The sequence below is a fragment of the Cebus imitator genome, unplaced genomic scaffold, assembly GCF_001604975.1.
Source record: "Cebus imitator isolate Cc_AM_T3 unplaced genomic scaffold, Cebus_imitator-1.0 Scaffold287, whole genome shotgun sequence".
NCBI classification, from domain to species: Eukaryota; Metazoa; Chordata; class Mammalia; order Primates; family Cebidae; genus Cebus; species Cebus imitator.
In genome coordinates this window covers 2,381,208-2,405,183 of record NW_016107602.1, presented here as the reverse complement: position 1 = coordinate 2,405,183, position 23,976 = coordinate 2,381,208, and the positions used below count along the sequence as shown (strand labels likewise).

Here is a 23,976-nt window from a genome sequence, read left to right as displayed (position 1 = left end):
CTGGATTTCTTTTCTTTTGTCTTTTCTTTCGAAATAGCCTTGCTCTGTCACCCAGGCTGGAGTGCAATGGTGCAATCTCAGCTCACTGTAACCTCCACCTCCCAGATTCAAGCCATTCTCCTGCCTCAGCCCCTCAAGTAGCTGGGACTACAGGCACATGCCACCTTGCCTAGCTAATTTTTTGTATTTTTGATAGAGATGAGGTTTTACCGTGTTAGCCAGGATGGTCTTGAACTCCTGACCTCGTGATCCGCCCACCTTGGCCTCCCAAAGTGCTGGGATTATAGATGTGAGCCACCATGCCTGGCCTGAATTTCTTTTCATATATGTTCTTACTAGTTTTGTGACATGTATAGCATCTCTTGATAGGAATATGCTTATTATTTTAGTATTCAAGAAATGGTCTGGAAAATCTTGAATCTTTCATTTGACATTTTTTTTCTTGTTTTTTCCCTGAGATTTTTGAACTTTACTTTCTTGATGTTATACACAACTACTTAATATCCTGTATAATTGTGTCATTTTGTCCCAAGGTCTCAATGAAAGAAATCAGCCATTTCTTTCATGGCTGAGGCAGAATGATGTTGAAAGAGCTACTTCTCATTTCATTGCTTTTCAACCTCATGAGAGACTGTCAACTAGGCAAGTAAAACATTTGTCACACCCTCTACTCTTAACTGTATGAGAATATCTAGCTAGTTAAAGGATTTCTCTATGTGGCATCAACTCTGAGTTAATTTTCTCTTCACTGGGAGGAAAGCAATATTTACACAAACTCCCATTTAGCCATCTTTCATCTGTCTGTAGCCTCAGAGCATAGTGCAGTATCATTGTTCAGTACATGTTTGTTGAATAATATAATAAATGGTTGATTCCAGTTCAGTCTGCTATGTACTAAAACTTTTTTTGTGTCTCCCTTTCTTCTTTTATAAATTTTTATTTCTATTTTTAAAATTTATTTTATTATCAGGACCACAAGCACAATACGTTGCAGCCTCTTAATTCTTACACATATGCTTTCTCCATGTTCCCCCTTGAGGTTTACAGATTTCAGTTCATGTCTTCTATATGTCACACAGCATTGTTTTCAAGGTGGCCTGCCTTGTTAGTAATGTATTAGTCATGAGTTCTAACCAGTGTCTTAGAGAAACCAATGAGAATTTGTTTACTACACGTATTAAGTTTTCAACCTAATTTTATTTATTATTCATATTGTATAAATATTTATTCTCCTCTTTGAAGTTTTAAGTATTGTATCAGACAGCCTTTCAAATTAGTTACAACTGAGAATGATGAGTTCTTCCTCCAAATTATTCTTTTTGGGCTATGTGTATTGTTCATAACATCCCATTGTATAGTTTTATTTGAGCTTTTATCACTTCTTTTTTGCATTTCAGTTTAAGAGATCCTGCTGAATGTCTATTTTATGATCTCAAATATTTGAATTATAAGTTGCTTCTACTATAAGAAGTCACAGCAATTACCATAAGAATTCACATGTTTAAAAGATGCTTTCCCGGCTGTAAAAGTGTCAGTTTGTGTTCATTGTACAGGTAGTTAAAACGTGTGTTGTAGATTTGAACAAAGACCTTTTAACTTAGACTCAAGAATATGTGATTATTAAAACACACTCACATCTCAAATCCTCGGTTCTCTTATAATGTCATGACCTTTAACTACAAGAAGAGATACAAATACTGCATATTCTTACAATACTTAAGCCATTAGAGGGGCATTTTAGATTTCTTTAGGCTTTTTCACTTATTCTCAGAGGATTATCTAAATTGATGAGTGAATATAGGGTGGGTTTGATCCATTTGGGTAGGAAGAGAGCAAACTTCTCTATTAGCTGTCAAATATACATCAATATGTGATGCCTTCCCATATTTAAGAGTAGTCCACTAAATCATTTCCCAGTATTCTGTTGATCTAGTGACTTCAGGTTTTGTGGTACATAGAATATTATAGCTTAATCAAAAATGTAAGTGGCTACCTTCTTTGAGAAAGTTTTATACCTGTAATGTAACTTCATAAATCCAAAGATACATAATAGAACAGTGGTCTTCAACCTTAGCTACATATAAGGCTTATTCTTTTGGGGCTATATGTATAGCTCATAATTTTAAAAAGCTTCTGAGATGATTTTAATTTGCAACCAATTTCAAGAACCACTGATATGATGCAGTGCATACGGATCACCTATGGATCTTCTTAAGATGCAGACTAATCTTCAGGGGGTATATCAGTGGGGCCTGATAGTTTGCATTCCAAATAAGCTCCCAGGAGAAGCTGATGCTTCTGGTTCATGGACCACACTGGAGTAGAAGCTGTGTAGAATTTATCTTTTTTTTTTTTCCTCTTTGTCATAATCTTCTACTCTCCAGAACTTGGATGCTTGTTTTAATTCCGTCCTACATTCCTAGAGTTTTATTTTTTCTTTCCCACTTTGCTTGTTAGCTTTTGCTCACAAGTTTTTCTAAGAACTTGTTTCTAATAAACCAGAACATAGACGTTCCTCAACCCTTGTGCTTTTTCTAGCAGGAAGGCCAGCTTGCATTTATAGTGCACATAATTGGTGCATGCTTCAGGCAGAAAGATAAATATAACTCTGGTCACTGGAAGGTTTCCTTCAGTGGCCCTATCTTTTAGGTATCAAGTTGAAAAGTTGTCTTTTATAGCTCCCCTGGGAATCTTTCTTGTTAACTTCTGGGACAAACTGTATCCAAGTGATCCAGGCAGCCATCCCTCCTTGCAGCTAACCTCTACTTAATTGCTTGTTTTTGATAATTAGCTCTAAGTTGCCCTAGTTTCTTGAACTTTGAAAGCAATATTCCAATATTCAGTATTCTGTTTTAAAACTGAAAGACTTTTCTGTCTCTTTTTCTCTTTCCCACTTACCAAGAGACTTTCAGATCTCTGAACTTTGTTAAATGGTGTTTCTCAAATATGATTGTGTGTGAGCATCATCTGGGCTGCTTATTAATGATTCCTGACTCCATATTCAGAGATCCTGATTTGGCGAGTCTTTAGTAGGCTCCAGTATCTGCATCTTTATTAGGGCCCCACTAAGGCGAGTCTTTTGTAAGCAATCCAACCTTGGAGAAACACTAATTTGACCTGGCTTCTGAAGCTTTAACATGCGTTAAAATCACCAGATAACCTTGTTACAATGCAGATTGTGGCTTAAGGATAAAGTATTTCTGACAGACCCTCAGGTCTAAGAGGCTACAATTACTCTAGGTACTAAAGCTTTAGATCATGTAATTAATACCATGCAATTCAAACTGACAAGTGTACAGACTGACAAGTGTACATTCTTTTAATCTAATACAGGATATTTTTAATCTTATGGTTAAAATATAAGCTTCCTTTTTTTGTTTGTTTTTTTGAGACAGAGTCTTGCTCTGTTACCCAGGCTGGAGTGCAGTGGCATGGTCTCAGCTCACTGCAACGTCTGGCTTCTGGGTTCAAGCTATTCTGCCTCAGCCTCCCAAGCAGCTCGGATTACAGGTGTGCATTACCACACCTGGCTAATATTTTTGTATTTTTAGTAGAGATAGGCTTTCACCATGTTGGCCAGGCTGGTCTTGAACTCTTAACCTCAAGTGATCTTCCCACCTTGGCCTCTCAAAGTGCTTGGGATTACAGGTGTGAGCCATCATTCCTGGCCCCAACATAAGCTTCTTAAAGGCAAAAAAAATCTCAATTCATAGAATACCAAACTAGATAATTAATCCAAATCTTTTGCCTAAGCTCAACTCAAGGGCCCAAACGTTCAGCTGTAACTCATTTTGTTTAAAGAAAAATTTAAACGTAAATTTATTTTAAAAAGACAATTCCTCAAGATTCTAGAACTAGAAATACCATTATTGGGTATATACCTAGAGGATTATAAATCATTCCATTATAGAGATACATGCACATGCATGTTTATTGTGACACTGTTCACAATAGCAAAGACTTGGAACCAACCCAAGAAAATGTGGCACATATACACCACACCATGGAATACTATGCAGCCATAAAAAGGATGAGTTTATGCCCTTTGCAGGGACATGGATAAAGCTGGAAACCATTATTTTCAGCAAACTGACACAAGAATAGAAAACCAAATACCACATGTTCTCACTCATAAGTGGGTGTTGAACAGTGAGAACACATGGAAACAGGGGAACATCACACATTTGGGGCCTGTTGGGATGGGGGGCCAGGGGAGGGATAGCAGGGGGTGGGGGACTAGGAGAAGGGTAGCATTAGGAGAAATACCTAATGTAGATGACAGGGTGATGGATGCAGCAAACCACCATGGCATGTGTATACCTATGTAACAAACCTGCACGCTCTACACATGTACCCCAGAACTTAAAGTATATAAAAAAAAAAAAGAATAAAAGAAAAAAAAGACTTGACTCTAATTTTTCTCAGGTTTCAAGTAACTCTGAAAGCCTTTGAGTCTGGCAATCTGCTAAAATCCATTGTTTTTTTCTCCTATGGCTCAGGAAGAGAAGGCTGTTGGTCAGCATCACACTGCTAATTGTTGAAGAGCTAGGATTAGGCCTGAAACTTGTCACAAGGCTGGGACAAGTTTGAGCTTATTTGTTTATTGCTTAAGTGAAATCTGAATCATGATGCTGATTTTGAAGGTTCTCTGGATATGTAGAACTTATAAAAAGACATAGGCCCTGTTTTGCTTTAGTATTAAACATCAAAAGTTACAAAAGACTGCTCTGGAGATTGATTGTTGATGGAGATAAGGTTGGTCTTTGCCTTTTGCTTGCTTTAATAGATTTAACATAAGAGAAATTTATCTAAAAGCCTCAATAAACTGGCATTTCTCATGTTGAAAGGAAGCCTCAGCTCTTCAAAAACATTCTTTGCAGGTAAGAAGTTGTTCTTTTCCATCATTTGTGGAATGTATTCCAGTGAAGAAAAATAAAAAAATAAAAATAAGAGGAAAACAGTCAAAAAGTCTGGTATGGACTGAGTAGACATTTTTGAAGCTGAATAAAGCTGGATTCAATCAAAATCCTGCTACCTTCTGTAGGACAGATCCTAGGCAATTTATTTTTTCATCTCTCACTGATTTTCCTATCTCTGAAATGGAGATAATAATAGTTAACTATAGAGCTATATGTAATTATATAGCATGATAAATATATCTATAACATAAAACACAGCAAAGAATAATCATTAGCTATCTTCATAGATTTGTTTTCTTACTATAGCTTTCTTATTATAGCTACTGTAAATTCTCGTTTTTGCATATTTGCTTTCTCTGAGTAAAAGGCATAATTTTAGTATATTTAGTCTAATTAAATCTTGGAAGTTTTACATAGTTTACTTAAAAGACAGAAATATAGATCAAAGAGTAATAAAAACATTCAAACATATATACATATAACATTTATATGTATGTATGTATGTATCTATCAAACCTTTTTAATAAAAGCCAGCTCAGTTATTCAGAATAAAATTTATGAGAAAGACAAAATAACTTGCACTGAATTATAAAACTGAAGATTATTAGCTTTATAGAAAACAATAATTTGGGTAGATAAAACATTTCTCTGAAACATTTGCTATAGATTGTCTAGTGTTTATTGTTCTTCTTGAGGAAAATTTTGGACAGTGGAAAAGCTGCTAGTCTATAGTGGAGAGTTTTCTTATTTTTTCTGTGTCCTTGGAAAAATGATATAATATTCATTTATTTAACCCAAGAGTTCTCCACCAGGGACAGTTTGTCCCACTGCCACCTGTGAAGGGGGGATATTTGACAGTGTCTGGAGACATTTTTGTTTGTCTGACCAAGGCAGGTCTACTACTGGCATCTAGGGGATAAAGACCGGGAATACTACTCAACATCTTGCAATGTATAGGGCAAATTCTCCACGATATAGAGTTATGAGATCCAAAATGTCAGTGCTACTGAGGTTGGGAAATCCTGATTTAATCTACAAATTGGTTAAAACAAATGATACATAGTTTAAAAACCTGTGGTTCTAAAGCATGCTTTCTTCATGGGGCAATATTGTTTTCAAGGAAGCAAAGCATTGATTCTTAGTGAGTGAAGGAAAAATCTTAGGTATTACAATAGATAGTGACCCTCCAAAGGTCAGTGCTACCCACTGATATGAAGAGAGATATAGTATATTTGTTTTTCATAGAATTTCATTGAGGTAGGGGTGGGGACAATTAGGGAAAAATGTGTGATTAGGCTACGTAGTGGTGATAATGAAAAAAAGTTGAGAAACACTGCTCTATTTTATAGATACATGTTTTCAGGAAAATTTTTAACTCATTAAATCATGTCCACATGCTCTACCATATTCTTTCCCCCTTTTGTGGCTTTCAGGCACCATAATAGTTAGATCATGGGATCTGGCAGCAATAAAGGAACTGTTTCACCCAAGAACTCCTGACCACCCCTAGGCTTCCTTCTGACTTTTACTTTATTTTATTCATTTTTTTTCAAGGCAAGACCTCACTCTGTGGCCCAAGGTAGCATGCAGTGGCACAACCATGGCTCACCACAGCCTCAACCTTCTGGGCTCAAGTGATCTCCTGCCTCAGCCTCCCTAGTAGCTGGGACTATGGATGCACTCAACCACTCTGGACTAATATTTTTAATTTTTAATTTTTGGTAGAAATCGGGCTTACTTGTTGCTGAGACTGAACTTAAACTCCTGGTCTTAAGTGATCCTCCTATCTCGCCCTCCCAAAGTGTTGAGATTATAGGCATGAACTATTGTGCCCAACCCCTCTGACTTTTAATATTTCAACCTAATCCTCCCACACACCCACTCATTGTCACTTGGTCTCCTCCTCCTTTCTTTTATTTCTTTGGTCAGTTATTCATTCTACTATCAAGTCAGAAAATAACCCTACACCTGATACATCTCTGTCCAGGGAAAAGAAAGTCAATAGTTTCAAGGAATATCAGGTATGCAGACGAGCTATTGCTTCATCCCTGACAGTGTCAAATACTCTTCAGAATCTCTACTAATGTCTTCCATCTTTTCCTTCACCTGCTTTTCCTTAAACACCAATATTAAATTCGGCCAATCAACCAATATTGCTTTAGTGCCTCCCATAGGTAGGGCACAGTAAATTCTTTCTCTTGGGAAATTTACATTCTAAAAGAAGAGCCAAAAATAACAATAAACATAAGAAGTAAGTAATACAGTATGGTAAATAGTAAGTGCTACAGTAAAAAATATACAGCAGGATAACGGAGTCTTGGAGTTGCTGGAATTTGAGGGTGGTTTGCAGAATTAAATAGAGTGATCAGGGTTTACTTAATATTGTATAGCAATATATTTCTTGATGATAGCTAAAAAATAGCTAACACCTTTTAAGAACTTAATATATGATGCTTACATTTAATTTTGATGAAAAATATCTGTGAAGTAGGTACTATTTGTTATCTCCATTTTACAGGCCACCAAAGCAGAGAACATAGGCAACTTTCCTAAGTTCATAAAACTTTCCTAAAGCTCTTTTAGGAAGTAGCAGAGCCACATTTAAACCTAGAAAGGCCTGCTCTAGGTGCTATCCCTGACTGCTGTGATATGTCTCATTTCTATTGAGTTTAATGGCATTACAATGGAATTCCTGTTTAATCACGATCCATAGGTAATATAGCACAGTGATTGTAAAAGAAAAGCATCACACCTGACATTTATTAACAATGGTAAGGAAGACTTTAAGATTGTTGTGACGGGAGAGATTTAACTCAACTCTGAACACAGCAAAGACTGCTGGAGATGTATAGCCAAAGAGCAGAGTGAGGGGGTTAGTGGATGAGAAATTACTAAGAGGAATTTGATTCAATATCAAGGGTAGGATGATTTGGTCGAGGAGGGGAGTGCCTGTCATGGTTAAGAGAGTGGACCCTGGCACTGACCTGGTGGATCTAATTCATGGCTCCCACTTAACCAGCTGAATGACCTCAGGCAGGTTACTTCAGCTGTTTGTGCCTTCGTTCTCCATGTGTACTAACTCAGAGGGTTGTTGTGAGGGCTGAAGTAATTTTAAGCACTATTTATTTACTGAATATTCACCATGTATTATTCTAGACACTGTCCTTATATTGCCAGTAACTGACACAACAATACTGTGAGATAGATATTATTGCCCCCATTTTATAGATGAAGAAACTGAAGCACATGTAGCCTGTTTAAAGATTCAAAACAAGCAAGTGAAAAGGACTATGTATGATTTTGTTTCTAACTGATCTGCCTTTTCTGTTATTTTTTCTTTCGTTAGCTACTTTATGATAAATGAGTGTTGTCACAATATTGTGAGAAATAAAGGAAGCACCTGTTTAGAATTTTCTCTGGAGAGAAAGCATTATGGCTAATTTTTTTGGCTTTTAAAAATTGCATCCAGTCTCAGAAAACATGTCTCTTTTCCTTTCAAGGTTCACCTTCCACCTCTCTCCTTGATCCCAGCATCTCCCTCTCCTCTGAGACCTAAGGCATGTGCCAGAGTTTTCTCTCTTGCCCTTGCTTGCATGTTTTACTCTGTCACTGATGGCTTATTCCCTTGTACCTGTTACATGCTCGAATCTCTTGCATCTTCAACCTTATGACTCACTTTAGATATTACCATGTGTTTCTCACTCTTTCCCTTCCCAGGCATCCTTATTGGAAGATCTATTTGCAGATGCTGCCTTTTCTTCCTCAGCTACTGTCTGCTTTTCAGCCTCCCCAAATTCTGCTTCCACTCCTCATCACTAGATCTCACTGCACTTGACCTGTCCCTGGGAATTATGCTGTGGACACTTTTTTTTTTTTTTTTTTTTTTACCAGAAACTCCTTACTCTCTTAATTTATGAGATACACTTCTCTCATGGTATTCCTCTTACTTTTCCAGCCGTTTCCTGTCAACCTCTAATGCCCACAGCAAAATGATGATATAGCTCATGGTTTCACCTTGCCAGTCTTTTCTGCCCATGCTGCTTATTCTCTCACTACCATAAGGTGTACCTGTTTCATAGATCTGCAACCAGATAGCCCTCCTGATCCACGTGTTATCCTGCTGTCCGCTGAATAGCTCCACAGACTATCGCATCTAAAAGTAAACTTACATTTTCGTAAACTTACATTTCCCCTTCCCCTGCAGAGTTTTTCTTCCTCTGGTAATTCTAACCTAGGGTATTGACACTGCCATTCACCCATGATAATATATGTACCAAGTGTAGTCTAATACATGGTGGCAACTCAATAAAGAGCCACTATTTAATCCTCACAGAGCACTAATGTATAAATACTATTATTATTGCCATTATATAAATGAGAGGAGACACAAAGTGATAAGTGGCCTGCTCAGAGTCATTCTTGCTTTATTTCTCCAACAACTACCAATTAGTAACCAAGCCATTTTCATTATACAGTACGTCGCCATCTCCCACTGCCTTTATTCAAATTCTATTTATTTCTCACTTGAATAAAACTCTGGTAATAACTCCCACTGGCTCCTTCTTCCTGTAGCGGTACCTCACCACCCTCAATCCACCTGCATCCTGGTCAGGTCAAAGTGATCTTTCTAAAGATTTTACCTGTTTATGACACTGCCTTTCTTAAAACTCTTCAGTGGCTCCCATGTCTTGTACTTTAGTGCAAACCCCATAGCATGTTGTAGTGGGACCACCTGAGCAAAAACCTCCTGAGTTTATATCTGTTTCTTTCCATGCCCCTGCCCTAGAACTCACAGTCAGACTGCACAAAATAATGAGTGAATTTCCAAGTGAATTGTGCTGTTTTACACTTCCATAACTTTATTCTAACTGCCTCCTTTATTCACAATGTTCTTTTCTTTTTTGTCCCCTAAGGAACTTCAACTTATCCTCTACAGCTAATATAAAATATCGACTACTTTAGGAAGCATTTCTACCTGAAATCTCAGGGGGCAACTGAACACTATTTCCTTTCAATAAGTAGTGTATGTATATTTACCATAGCAACTTTAACAGTTATGTGTCTTAATCTGGGTATTAGAGCAGTTTAGAGATTTAACTTTGGCTTTGAATTCTTCATCTAACTTAATAGATTTGTAGCTTTGGGCAAGTTACCCTTTCTCTTATCTATATTTATAAAACATGGATTAAACAGGGTTACTTAGGGTTGAGAACATTGAGCTAATCACAGAAGTGTTTGGCACATCAGACCTTGTCATTTTCCTGCTCTCAATGTTCCAATGGGTTCCCATAACACTTAGCATAGAATTTAAACTATTATCTTTTGCTATTTAAATATATTCCATTCTAACTTCCTAGGGAGAAAGTTTGGAAAGTGAGGGATACCTCTAGTTATTATTGCCTTTACAGTCTTTCATGATCCAGCCCCCAACTATCTTTCCAACCTGATTTCCCACCATTCTCCCTTTGCTTCCTCACTCCATCCTTATTGGCAACCTTGCTCTTTTTTTTACTGCATCATCTAAACTCTTACCTCAGAACTTTTGCTCCTGCAGATTCCTCCACCTGGTTTGTTCTTTCAACTGATGTCCAAATGGTTCACTGTGTTTTTCAATGCAAGCTGTTACTCAAAGGTCACTTATCTAAAGTAGACTGCTCTTCACTTTATTTTTCTCTAATCCTCTTTAATTTTCTTCATCACACTTATCATTGCTTCACATGCGTCATCATTTTGCTGGTTTCTGTCCACTCTCATTCGCTGCAACAGAAATGCCATGATTGTAACAACTTTGTTTACTGATATATCCTCAGATTGAGAATAGTGTTTGACTTACGGTAGGCATTTAAATATATTTGTTGAATGAACCAATGAGTGAATTATTAGATTATGTTAATATTATTATTTCTGAGATGTCTCCTGAAAGGCAGACATCTTCTCCTCTTTGTCTTCATACACTAAGTTCATTGGTTTGTAAAGTGCGTTCCTTGAAGCCTTAAGGGTTTTCACTGACTTTCCTCTGGGATCCCATTGACCTGGTTACTGGACAGGGTTAAAGTAGGTCCAATTTTACTTGTATATATTGATCTGCATAGTAATAGTTTCACTGCTAAAAGGCTTTTGAAATCCACTGACTGAGTGTAATTCCCAACACATCGAGTAAATCATTCAATAAAGGTTTGCTGGTGAATGTATGAGGTAGAAAAAATTTGCCAGAATTATTATCAACACGAAGGAAAACGTAGAGCTGACATTTTCTTGAATAGCCTACCCATAATAATCTGCCCCCAGCAGCATTAACTTTTACTTGTGCATCTTTGCAAAACTGATTTAGATTTTATTAAAAATTAAAATACATCTTTTAAAATATTTTTTCTAATATAGCCTAATGTCTTTTCTTCTGTTGTGGCATGACTTCTGTTGTTTTCTTGATATTATTAAGTAGTCAGTGAATACCAGTGGTAGATATTGAAAAAATAAGTACTAATTAAATTACCAACCATAAGATAATTACTTTATTAGCAAACCAAAATATGATGATTCAACATTCTCCACATTTTACTAAAATGTTTTTGCTAAAAGTAATTCTACATCTTCAAAATATCTAGTGATATTTGATTCAGACAAGATTAAATTTTTATTTATATTTGTTGACTCTTGAAAATATGTAATTATACTTGATTGACATATGTAATTAATAAAAATGAACTTATTTTGTTTGAAAAATTAGGAATGGCCACAATGACTTAAAATTTATTTTACTTATTTAGTTTAATATAAACCTTAAATGGTAATAATACAAATATTATGGTCATAAAGGGATCAAAAGGAGTTCCATATTTAACAGAAAGGTTATTTCTGTTATTTCTGACTGTGAGAATTCATATTCTTTAGGATCTTTCCACTATGTAATTTCCAAGAAAGTGTTACAGTGTTTTTCAGGTTCTCTCTTCCCCTCTTCCTGAGGAGGAAAAAGAAAAAAAAAAAAAAAAGAAGTTGGAAGATGGTGGTGATGGTGGTAGGGATTTGAGATAAAAGTTGAGAATAGACAGAAATCAGGATGAAGGTTGATTTCATAATCATCATAAGGAAGAAAGAAGCTAATTCTGGCCATGAAACAAGAGGCAGTTTGTTAGTCAGACCCACTTTGCAAAGGAAACAGTTAGAGGATTTGGATGTCACTGCGAGGCATTTACACCATGGTGCGAAGAAGCGTGACTGTCTTCCTTGGCCAAACTGAAGTGAAGAAGCATGCATCAAGGCAGTCCAACCTGCTTACTAATGAGTGATCTACTTAGATGAGAGAGATATCACTACTTAGAAAATCAAATTAACCCTAATCAATTTGAAAAGTAGGAAAAGTGATATAGTTGATATTGAAAATGCTTTTTATACCTTTGTAACAGTAAGATGACACATGTTTATGTTTTTTATTCTTGAGGTCTAGATAACTTTCAGAGTACGGTGATATTTTGCACCATAGGAATTTAAAAATGCCATATCCTCCCCTTTTTTAGTTGGTTTAACCTGTGATTAGCATTTGACAATTGAAGCCTCTTCAATTGTCAAATGAAAATCTTAAAAATCTCTTCACTGACCAATGTAGAAACAAACATATTTACACACAAATACAGATCAAGTTTCACTTTGTTATATGACACTAATGTGAAACAAGGGAATAGGCATGTTTTAATAAAGCATATAACACAATATTATTTCTCATTTATCATTAAATAATCATTTCACAAAGCATATAAAAACTATGTATAGATATTTACATTTGGAAAAAAAACCTAAATAAGATCAATTTTGACACGCCTCTTTTACAGATATGGAATCTGAGATATAGAAAAGGTAACAAGTTCTACAAGAAGTCTGCATAGATCCTTTATTTAATATTTAGTTTTTTATCTACTCATTCAAGTATTACTGTGAATTAGTAGATTCAAAATATATTTTGAAGTCAGGTCTCAATTTACACAAGACATGAGAATATTTCCCTCAATAAATTCATGTACATCTAAACATTTTCCTGTGAATATAACTTTGGCTACATTCCATACTACTTTTCTTCTGTTCTTATAAAAGATGATAATTTATTTATTATTTTGTGTTTTCTTAAGTGTATAGTTCTACTGAGTGTTATTCTTTTATTAAAAATGTCTAATGTTACTGCATTGAAGTTTAAAGTTAGAGAGATTTTCTACTTTGGGAAATTATATGATGTTTTAATGGCCAAATACACAATGAATTTTTGCAAATATGTGGCATTGTATTTATTGGTATGTGTGCATTTGATCATATTTGATAGGTTATCTCATTCAGATTTATTTTTTGTTTACTTTTTGTCTTCTTGATCTGTTGCTGACAGGTATAGGATATAATCCCCTGGTATGACTGTGAGTTTGTTAAATCTTTTTTGTATTCCTAATTTTGTATATTTCAATTCTACATTACTTGGTATAAAAAAGTTAATTACATATATTTTTGGTGAATCGTATATTTAATTATTACATATCTTTTCTTGTTCTTGAATTTACTATTAGTACAGTCATCTCTTCTTATCCACAAGTTCCTCATCCAACCAACCACAAATAAAACACATTTAAAAAGTATTAAATATTAAAAATATTTAAAAATCATATTGTATTTTTGTGATAATTATTTAAAATATTATAATACAGTATTACAAAAATTATAATAATATAGTATTTGTATTGTATTTGTTAAATATAGCAAAAACAATATAGTATAACAATTATTTACATAGCATTTGTATTAATCTGTTTTCATGTCGCTGATAAAGACATACCAGAGACTGGGAAGAAAAAGAGATTTTAATGGACTTACATGTGCCTGGGGAGGCCTCAGAATCATGGTGGAGTATGAAAGGCACAGCTCCCGTGATGGCAGACAAGAGACGAAGGTTGTGCAGGGAAACCCCCCTTTTTAAAACCATCAGATCCAGTGAGACTTATTCATTATCAGGAGAACAGCATGGAAAATACCTGCCCCCAAGATTCAGTTACCTCCCAGTGGGTCCCTCCCACAACACATGGGAATTCAGGATGAGATTTGGGTGGGGAGTTAGCTAAACCATATCAGTATTTATGTTGTATTATATATTATAAGAAATCTAGAGATGATTTGAAGTATATGGGAGAATGTTCATAGGTTATATGCAAATACTATGCCATTTTCTATAAGGGACTTGTGCATCCGTGGTCATAAGTACCCAAGAGGATCTTGGAATCAATCCCATGTGGATACCAAGGGATGACTGTATTTCTATATTTACTTTTTATTTCTTTCCACATTTGTCTGATGTATCTTTTATATCCTTTTATTTTATCCTTTCTGTGCTATTTTGTTTCATCTGTATCTTTACAATGAACATATAGATGGATGTATTACTTTAAAAAAATTATATCCTATTTTATGTTTTCTGGTTGCCATCTTTGTTGTTCTTGCTTTATTCAAGTTATTTATTGCTTTATAAAAAATTGACCATTTAAAAATATTTTATGCTTTTTCCTTTGATTTGGATTTTATTCATCTTGTTTTTTATTATTAACGATTCTTAAATTTTTAAAACATATTCTACTATTTTTAAATTTAGCATCTAATGTTATTCATTATTTACATTCTTCTCTCTTTCAACCAAAAATACTGTGTTCCCACCCACTCCCATTATACCTTCTAACTTAATTACATCTTCAACGATCCTTTTTCCAAATCAGGTCACATTCACAGGTTCTGGGTTGAACATGTCTTTTATGGGGGACCGAATCAAACCCATGACAACAGGCAAACTCTTATTCAAATATAAATACCAATATAAAGAGTGATATGTAGGCTAGGCATGGTGGCTCACACTGGTAATCTTACACTTTGGGAGGCTGAGGCAGGTGAATCACTTGAGGTCAGGAGTTCCAGAAAGAGTAATATGTAAATGAAAGTTAGTGTGAGAGTTTATTTACATTGGTGAAATGTGGATAATGGAGAGTTGGCAGTTAAATAAATAAATATACAATGTTCAGTTGTTACTATATTTTAAGATGTTACTATAAAATCACTTGGTTTCCCTTATTAAAAAATTTGATATTTTAGGCTCCACTCTAAAAGATCCTGATTAATATCTGACATGGGACCCATGATTCTGTGTTTTAACAGGCAGAAAGAGGAGAAAATTTTAAGTTTTGTAGGTCTAGGACCCAATCCAGCTTGGCGGTTGTTCTAAAAGGAAAATAACACAAAATCACAGCTAAGTATCCTAGAAGTTTAAGCTTGACTAGATTTTTGGTAAATCTGCGCCAGAAGGCACACCAAGTAATTTATGCACATGGTCCATGGACCCACACTGTATGGAACAGTGATCTAGCATATTCTTTCTGCCTTTTTGTTATTGCTGCTGCTAGACATTGTTTCTTCCCATAATATAATGCTATTACAAGTTGAGCTTTCCTTGGCTTATAGGTCATTATTTAGGCCATGCCTTTAATGTTGATTAAAATTATGACTACATTAGAGGATGGATTGATCTCTGTTATTTAATGTAAGATTTGTGAATTTCAAAAATTTGTTTGCTGTAGTCCTATGAAACAGGAGAGTCCCCTTATGCTCTTTGCACAATGTGTGGCAGGGTGGGGCTTGCTCCATTGGTCATCCTGTTGCTCAGACCCCTAGGGGAGTATGCAGGAGGGCAGGTGCAGAGGCTGTGGAGAATGCTTTTGGGCTCTGACCCCACAGCAGTCTAGGAGTGGGTGACTGTGACTCCCGAAGCCCCAGTGGGCATGTGTTACAATATGCTCTTTGAACTTTGCTGTTTGCAGATGGCTTGTGTTAATAGGCTCGATAAACACTCTCTCCCTTATCGCAAGGGCAGAGGGCCAGTGTGGCAGCTTTCTGTATCCCAAGCTCTTGTCCAGTGTACCAGAAAAATCATATTACACCTGGGCTCAAAGGATGGGTGCAAGGTTTTATTGAGTGGTGGAGGTGGCTCTCAGTGAGATGGATAGGGAGCTGGAAAGAGGTATGGAGTGGGAAGGTGGTATTTCCCTGGAGTTGGGCCACCCAGCGGCTGGACTCTTCTCTGACCAGTTCCCTTCAGCATCCAGAGGTTCTCCCTCTTCTCTTTCTCTGCTGCGTCATTCCGCTGTCGCTGGTCTGCCGGTCCGCTAGCGTCTGTTGGTCTGTTCCCCTGTCCTTCTCAATGTTCAACTGCTTGTATCTGTTCCCACTAAGGTCTCAGGCTTATGTGGGCACAGGATTGGGGCCGTGGCAGACCAGAGTGGTCTTGGAAATTGCAACATTTGGGCGTGAAAACAGGAGTGCCTGTTCCTTGGGCACAGGCCCAAGGGTAGAGCCCTCGCCAGGGACTCCACCCTTCTCTATCCAGCACTTTCCTGCCCCCACTCTTTATTACTTATTGTTACTACCAATAATATACATTTATAGTTTCTTTCCTGGAAACATGGGGTAGAAAAAGGGGCATTGGTTTTCTTTCTTGGAGGCTCCTTATGCGTGCAACAAATAGCAGATTGCTCCCAAAATTAAACAAGTTGATGTATGAGTGCTTGATATGGGGGCTATTACATAGGACACAAATGCTTGTCAGTATTCCTCTTCTCACTAGTTTTTTTTTTCTTTTTCCCTCACTCATCTATCCTTCCTTTCTGTAAGATAATTTTGCCCCTAGGATATTGAAGAACTCTTGAAGAAAGAAACTAAGAAATTCTCTGTGGAACTTTGCCTTTCAGTTCTTGTATTGTTACTTATTCTGTCTGATAGAAAAATTGGATTTATAATAAGGATCATAAAATTTTAACTTTTTAATTGGGTGGTTTCTTTAGGCCAGTCTCTGCCATCACTGTTCCATATACATTACTATCTTTAATTTCCCCATCAATCCTACAATGTAGACACAACAATTATCTTTCATTATAAGGATGAAAAAAACTGATTTTTTCAAGATTTTACCAAGATTTATTTAACTTTTCCAATAAGCCATATAATAAGAAGTGGCCAAACAAAGATACCTATGCTGGCCTGATCCTAAAATACTACTCTTGGCCACTGCTATAATTCCAAGGTAATATTCCACAGAGTTGAATCAAGTTTATTCATATAACCAATTTCTCTTACTTAACAATAGACTTCTGTGTGTATTGCCAGCCAGTGATAATAGAATGTTGTTCGCTTTATTTTAAATACTGGTACAGAGATATTATATTACAGTTTGGGGCATTTTAACCCAGGGAATTACTGAGAATATAATTTTTAGTGATTGGGTAGAAATGCTTTTAATTTCCATCATCTCTTGGCAGTTACACTTTTTAATAAAATTCTTTGCTGTACATTTCAGTTTCACTAATGTGATTATGTGGGCTAACATCAAAAGGGTTCATTGCTTAATGACCAAGAACCAAGTATGTCAGGATGCAGGAATTGGAAATGGTTTTAAATAAATCAATTTCAAGTGAATTAATCTTTGAAAACAGCACTTGAGCATTTTCCATATGAAAGTCATTTCCATTATGACTTCATAGAACCATTCAAAGTGTCTTTTTGATGTTTATTGTCTTTATGGTAGCAAGAGTAGCTACATTGTGTTATAATAATATGGTTTATTTCTGCTTCTAAATTATCTACGGATGAGAGTGGATTTATATAGCTGTGTATATTTGCTCAGAGCCTCTTCAATATCCTTCCAGAATCACTTATACATTGCCTTTGGTTGTGTATGTATCTTTGTGAAAATGACAGCAAGCACTGAATCAGAGTGATGCACCATTTACTCTGTGGTGCTTTATGTATTGTCACTACAATTGCATGTTCACAGGCAGCTTTGTGTACTTAAGATTTACAAGTCATTTGTTTGCTTCCAAGAAGCCGTCTGAGATGATAGTATATATTAAAGTTGCTAAACAAATTATATATTTCTTGTACCTAAAACTTCAGCCATTTAAGATGCATCATCTTCCTTCCTTCCTCCCTTCCTCCCTTCTCCCTCCTTCCCCCCTTTCCTCCCTTCCCCCTCCTTCCCTCCCTTCCTCCCTCCCTCCCTCCCTTCCTTCTTGTCTTTCCAAACAACAGTTTATCTTTTGTAATTTATTACATAATTTCGCTAAGAACCTAAAATCACTTTTTTCTTTGAAATCCCTTTTCTTTCAGTTTTTGCCTTTGCATTTATATTGTCTCTGTGACAGAACTTAATATTTAAGTCACAAAGCAATTCAGTTTTTAAGCGTTTTGTTGGTATTGTTAAACTTGGATTTTATCTTCCCCTAACTAACCAATAAACTGGTAAGATCAAAAGCTCAGATATGGATGTGATATCTTTTTAACAATAGATTTTCCAAGCATGTAGTGTGTACAAAAAAGATGCCAGACCTAAGAAAAAAAATTGTTGCTAGAAGAATCTAATACTTTTCATAAACCAGTAAAATAATTATTTTAAATATTATTTTAAAAGGACACATGTAATACTTATAAGTAATTAAGGTAAACATTTACATCACTCTCTTACTAAAGTAAACAATTTTTAGAGTAGTCTATGATGATTTCACTTAAGGAAAGTTTCTGGCATTTAATCTGAAATTATTAACTATCCATGTTGTAAGGCCATGTTAAGATTTTTTTTTTTTTAATTTTTGGCAGTTACATATAGAGTTCCTTCTCTCTCCCCAAATTATGTACCTATTGATTATTATTTAATTCAAAGTAAACTTGTGCCAAGGTAAAATTATGATAGTGGTGTTTTATGTAGAAGAATACAGTGAAGGATAGCCTACATACCACAGACAGAAATATATAATCCTATATCTTTGTAATTTGTACTCATCAAATACTACTTCCAAATCCGATTATGTGTAGTTCCAAGTAGATTAAATTTGAAAGAAGGAATATCCTTTTATTTCTTTTATCTTTTGATCCTTTCTACTTCCTCATTTCTTCCCAACGCAAATATAGCTTTGAGTTATAAATGGAAATACAAATTGATGAGCACCAATAGCCTACAGAGGCTTTCAGACATAGATTTCTGGTGCCCGTGAAGAACTTTGTTACACAATTGAAAGACTTTTTCAAACTGTATGGGATTTGAATCATCAAATTTGAAAGAATTTGGCAGTTATTCAGTGCCTCCATCTGCCTCCCATAAAAGCTGCTATTATTAAGTCATTCCAGTGAGATGGGAATCTATGCTTTCTTTTAGGCTTTGAGAGAAAATGATTCAGTAATCTCTTTTTTTTAAAACTTATTTCAATGTTTAATAACTTGAACTGTCAAAAAAGATTTTTTCATCATTACCACAAATTCTTTTTGTTGTCATTTAAGCCCAAGAATAAGATGAACAGCCTAGTAGAATTAATATGTGAATGCAACATCAAAGGACACAATAATTACAACCCAGGCTGTTTTACGTCAGTCAAGCCGTCCTAATTCTAAAAGTCCAGAACTGGGACTCTTATTAATAATGATTATATTTAGTATTTAATACTCCTAATATTTATAAAGAGATAATTTATTGAATTTGCCTCTGAATATGTTAAATTGTCTAAAACCATATTAAAACATTATTTTTCATAACACACATATTGTTACCTTTTGTATTTCCTTTGGTTGAAATTATTATCCTATGAATAGCAATCTGAATAGCAATGATGTATTGAATCCTAATGTAGAAGTATTTATTCTTGTGGAAACAATTTCACTAGGACTTTAACTATTCTGGAAGTTATCCACTTGGAACTTTGAATAATGTCAGTAATTTTTTGTAAGAGTAGAAATTCAAATTTATTGAGCCATTCCATTTATTGTCAGTGATTTTCATCCATTTCAGCCTGAACCTATTTTCCTTGATCAGCTTCCTGAACCTTTTGATTCAAGTTCTTATCCTTCTTGTGATCTGCCAAACCTCTACATCTATCAGGTTTTCTGCCAATTGGGTACTATGTCCACTATTTGGATGATGGATTCAATAGAAGCCCGAACTCCAGCATTATCCAATATATCTGTGTAATAAACCCATACATGTACTCCCTGAATCTAATAAAAAATAATAATTCAAATTCATAGAAGTAGAGAGTATAATGGTGGTTACCATGGCTTTGAAGTAGGGGTACAGGTTGAGTAGGTGTTGGATAAAAGATACAAAATTTCAATTATATAGGAGAAATAAGTTCAAGAGGCTATTGAGCTACATAGTGACTACAGTTAATAACAATGTATTAACTACAGTACTTGAAAATTGCTCAACAGTAGATTTTCAGTATTCTCACCATAAAAAAAATTAGGTACATTAGATAATACATTTGTTAATTAGTGGGATTTAGCCATTTCACAATGTATACCTATTTCAAAACATCATATTCTATACCATAAATATATACAATTTTAAAATTGTAAATTAAATTTTTAAAACGTTTCATCAAAAAATAAACTAAAATTTTTTAAATGGCATGAAAAAAATTTTTAAAGAAAAACTGTGGCTGAGCATGGTGGCTAATGCCTGTAATCTTAGTACTTCAGAAGACCAAGGCAGGAAGATCGTTTGAGGCCAGGAGTTCAAGACCAACCTGAGCAACATAGTGAAAGCCCATCTCTAGAAATATAAAAAGAAAAAAAAGAAAAATGTCATAAATAGATCATAAATATCATAAAATTTCACCATAGGACATACACACAAAAATCAAATTGTAGAAAGCATCTATTACCCCCTCACAGTTCAAAAACAAATAAAAAATATGGCAGCCCCACTGAAAAATGAATATATTAGTTTTTCTCTCTTCCTATACCCCAGCTGTAGGTATTGCCATCCCCAATCTTCTGACATTATTGTTTGAAAGCTATTGTTAGCTGTCCCTGCTGTTAGTCCTGAAGACATCTATCGTTCATTTTCTCATTACTTTGTTATTTTCATTGCTGCTACACATCTGTCACCTGGTCAGTCAGTAGGTTGCCAGAAGCAATTGCTGAACCTAATTTTCGGACCAAAGCCAATACTAGAAATGGATATACTATATAGAGCTTTTATAATTGCAATAATTTACCTGTACTTAGATTTCTCTTTTCTTTGTAAAGTTTCCAGTTACTTTCTACTGTTCATTCTGTCATTTCAACCTGCAGTCTCCTTTTAGCATTTCCTGCAGAGCAGGTCTAGTGGTAACAAACTACATCACCTTGTTTAGCTGAAAATGTCTTAGCTTCTCCCTCACTTTTGAAGAACAGTTTTGATGAATATAGTATTCTTGGTTGAATGTTATTTTTTTTTCCTTTTAGCCCTTTCAGTATACCAGCCCACTGATTTCTGGCTCCCAAAGGTTTTATTAAGTATCTGTTTATAATCTTATTGAGCATGTTTTATTTATTATTCATCATATAAAAGACTAAAGACTAATCTGCTTTCAACATTAGCTGTTTGTCTCCGGCTTTTGACAGTTTAATTATAATGTGTCTCAATATGGTTCTCTTTGAGTTCTTTTTATTTGAGTTTGTTGAACTTGGATATTTATATCCATATCTTTAATCAAATTTGCAAAGATTTTGACCATTATTTTTGAAAATAGTTTCCTTACCATGTTTCTCACTCTTCTCCTTCTGAGACTCCTGCAATGCATCTGTTGGTCCACTTGATATGTTCCTTAGGACTGTAATGCTCTGCTCATTTTTCTGCAGTCTTTTTATTTCTCTTCCTCAGACTTAATATTTTCCATTGTCCTATTTTCAAGTTTACTGATTCTTTATTCTACCTGCTCATATATGCCTTTAAATTCGTTTAATGAGTTTATCATTTCAGTTATTGTACTTTTAACCTCTAGAAATTCTTTTTTCTTTTTAGGTTTTCTGTTTTTTTATTGATATTTCCATTTATTAATACTTTTTTTTTTTACATTCTCCACATCTCCTTTAGTTTTTTGAACATCTTTAAGACAGTTGTTTTACAGACTTTTTCTGGTAGATCCACCATCAGGGCTGTGTGTGTGTGTGTGTGTGTGTGTGTGTGTGTGTGTGTGTTTCAGGGGCAGTTTCTATTGGTTTGTTTATGTATTTGAATTGGCCATACTTCGTTTGTATGCCTTGTAAAAAAACTAGATATTTGAGTGTAGTAATATGATAACTCTGGATATCAGATTATCCTCCTTTCCCAGGTTTTACTGGTTTTATTTGTTTTGTTGTTGTTGTTTATTCATTCTTTTGTTGGTATGGTCTTCATATTTGCCAAGCATCAGCCTGGTGTGTAAAGTGAAGGTCTTCTCAGGTCTTTTCTGAGCCTGTGCCTTCCCCTGGACATGTACAGTGATTTTCTGATTCTCCCTGTATACGTGACTGCTTTTACATGTCCTAGTCTTCAATAATGGCTTTCAAAAGTGGGCAAAGGGACAAAATTAGAAGGGAAAAAGACACTGGCACTGCAAAAAATTCGTGCAAATCACTTCAACCAAATGAGGAGCAACTTGCAACAAAGGGTAGCTGCAACAACAATAGTCACTGCCTCCTTGTGTGTGCCTCTGTGATCAGAAGCAGCAATCAGTGATCAGAGCACAAATCCATAGTATTTGAAGGGCAGGATTTTTTGTGCCCCCAGCTCCTGTAGTGGGGCATAAGCTACTCCTGGAGCACATGCACAGTTGCCTGCCAAAGGACTAAGGGGTAGTGGATCTACTATGGGAAGAGATGAAATTGACCCAAATTTACCACAGTTTTTGGTTCAAACATTAGAAAGTTGCAAGCCTTCAGTATACTCCCGAGTACTAATATAGTTACATCAAACAGATTCTGCCATTGCCATTTTTGTCTAGGTGAGGGACAGATTTTAGGTGCTTCCTACTCTGCCATTTTCCCAAAAAACCTTCTTATCTGTTGTGTTTTAAAGAAAAACTAATACTTGTTAGAAATTACTCAAGAAGAAATAAAGAAAGGGATTTCTTTTTCTAATTTTAAAATCCAGCCCCGAACAGAACACATCAATTAGAATGGTTGAGATTCCATTATAAATATCAGAAACCCAATTCAGAGTAACTCCAGCAGAAATGAAGATTGTAGTAGCCTAAGTAACTGAATAATATAATGTATGAATGAAGAGGTATATCTGGCATCAGGAATGAGGACACTGAAGGTGTACCAGAATTCTGTTCATTTCCTCCTCCTCTTCTTTGACTGAGAGATCTATGCTCTTAAGATATTTTTGCTACACAGGAGAGTTGTAGTGCCTCACAGCTCATAGCTTTGCCTGTTTATGGACAGTAGATTTTTTTCCCTCCAGTGTGGAAAAATGAGAAGTTATTTGAGGATGCTAGCAAGGAGTTTGCCTTGATCTGGGTTTACATTTTAGAAAGATAACCTTGATTGCTCATTTGATTGTGGGGTATGAGGGGTAGAAAAGAGAGGGAAGCCAGTAAGAAGGTTATGATACTTGTTCAAAGGGAGAAATAAAGGGGGCTTGGGGTGGGATGGACAGAGCAGAAAAAGTGGGCATGGTTCAACTGGGATATATTATGGAGGATAAGCAACAGGTCAGAGTAATTGATTTGAAGATGTGAAGAATCAAAGAAGAATCAAGGATAGCTCCTGTGGTTTTGGCTAAGAAATATGATGGATTGTGATACCATGTAAAGAGAAAGAAAATGCTTATGGAAAGGAGGGATAAGAAAATGTGGTTTAAGATTAGTACATTTATTAAGCACTTAAGTAAAGAGTCAAGTGATCAGTTGGTTATCCTATTCTGGAGTTCTGATCATAGGCCAGAATAGAGATAAAATTATTGAAATGGAGTTATAAGACTATCATTATGTGAAAATAAATGTGATTCTTTATCCAGAAAATAGTAGAATCAACATAAAATTTCTGAAACCTGGCAAAGATACAACAAAAAAGGACTTCAGGCCAATATCCTTGATGAACATTAATACAAACATTCTCAATAAAATACTGGCATATCCAGAAACACATCAAGAAGCTTATCCTTCATAATTAAGTAGGCTTCATCCCTGAGAGGCAAGATTGGTTCAACGTATGCAAATCAATACCTGTGAGAGATCACATAAACAGAACTAAGACA

General features: G+C 35.4%; 1 protein-coding gene across 3 annotated transcripts in view; it reads left to right on the top strand.

The window, feature by feature from the left end:
• The window catches only part of LOC119467420 (putative EGF-like and EMI domain-containing protein 1), a 558,651-nt gene that overhangs the window by 188,479 nt on the left and 346,196 nt on the right, over positions 1-23,976 (top strand). The gene's annotated exons all lie outside the window — the stretch shown is intronic.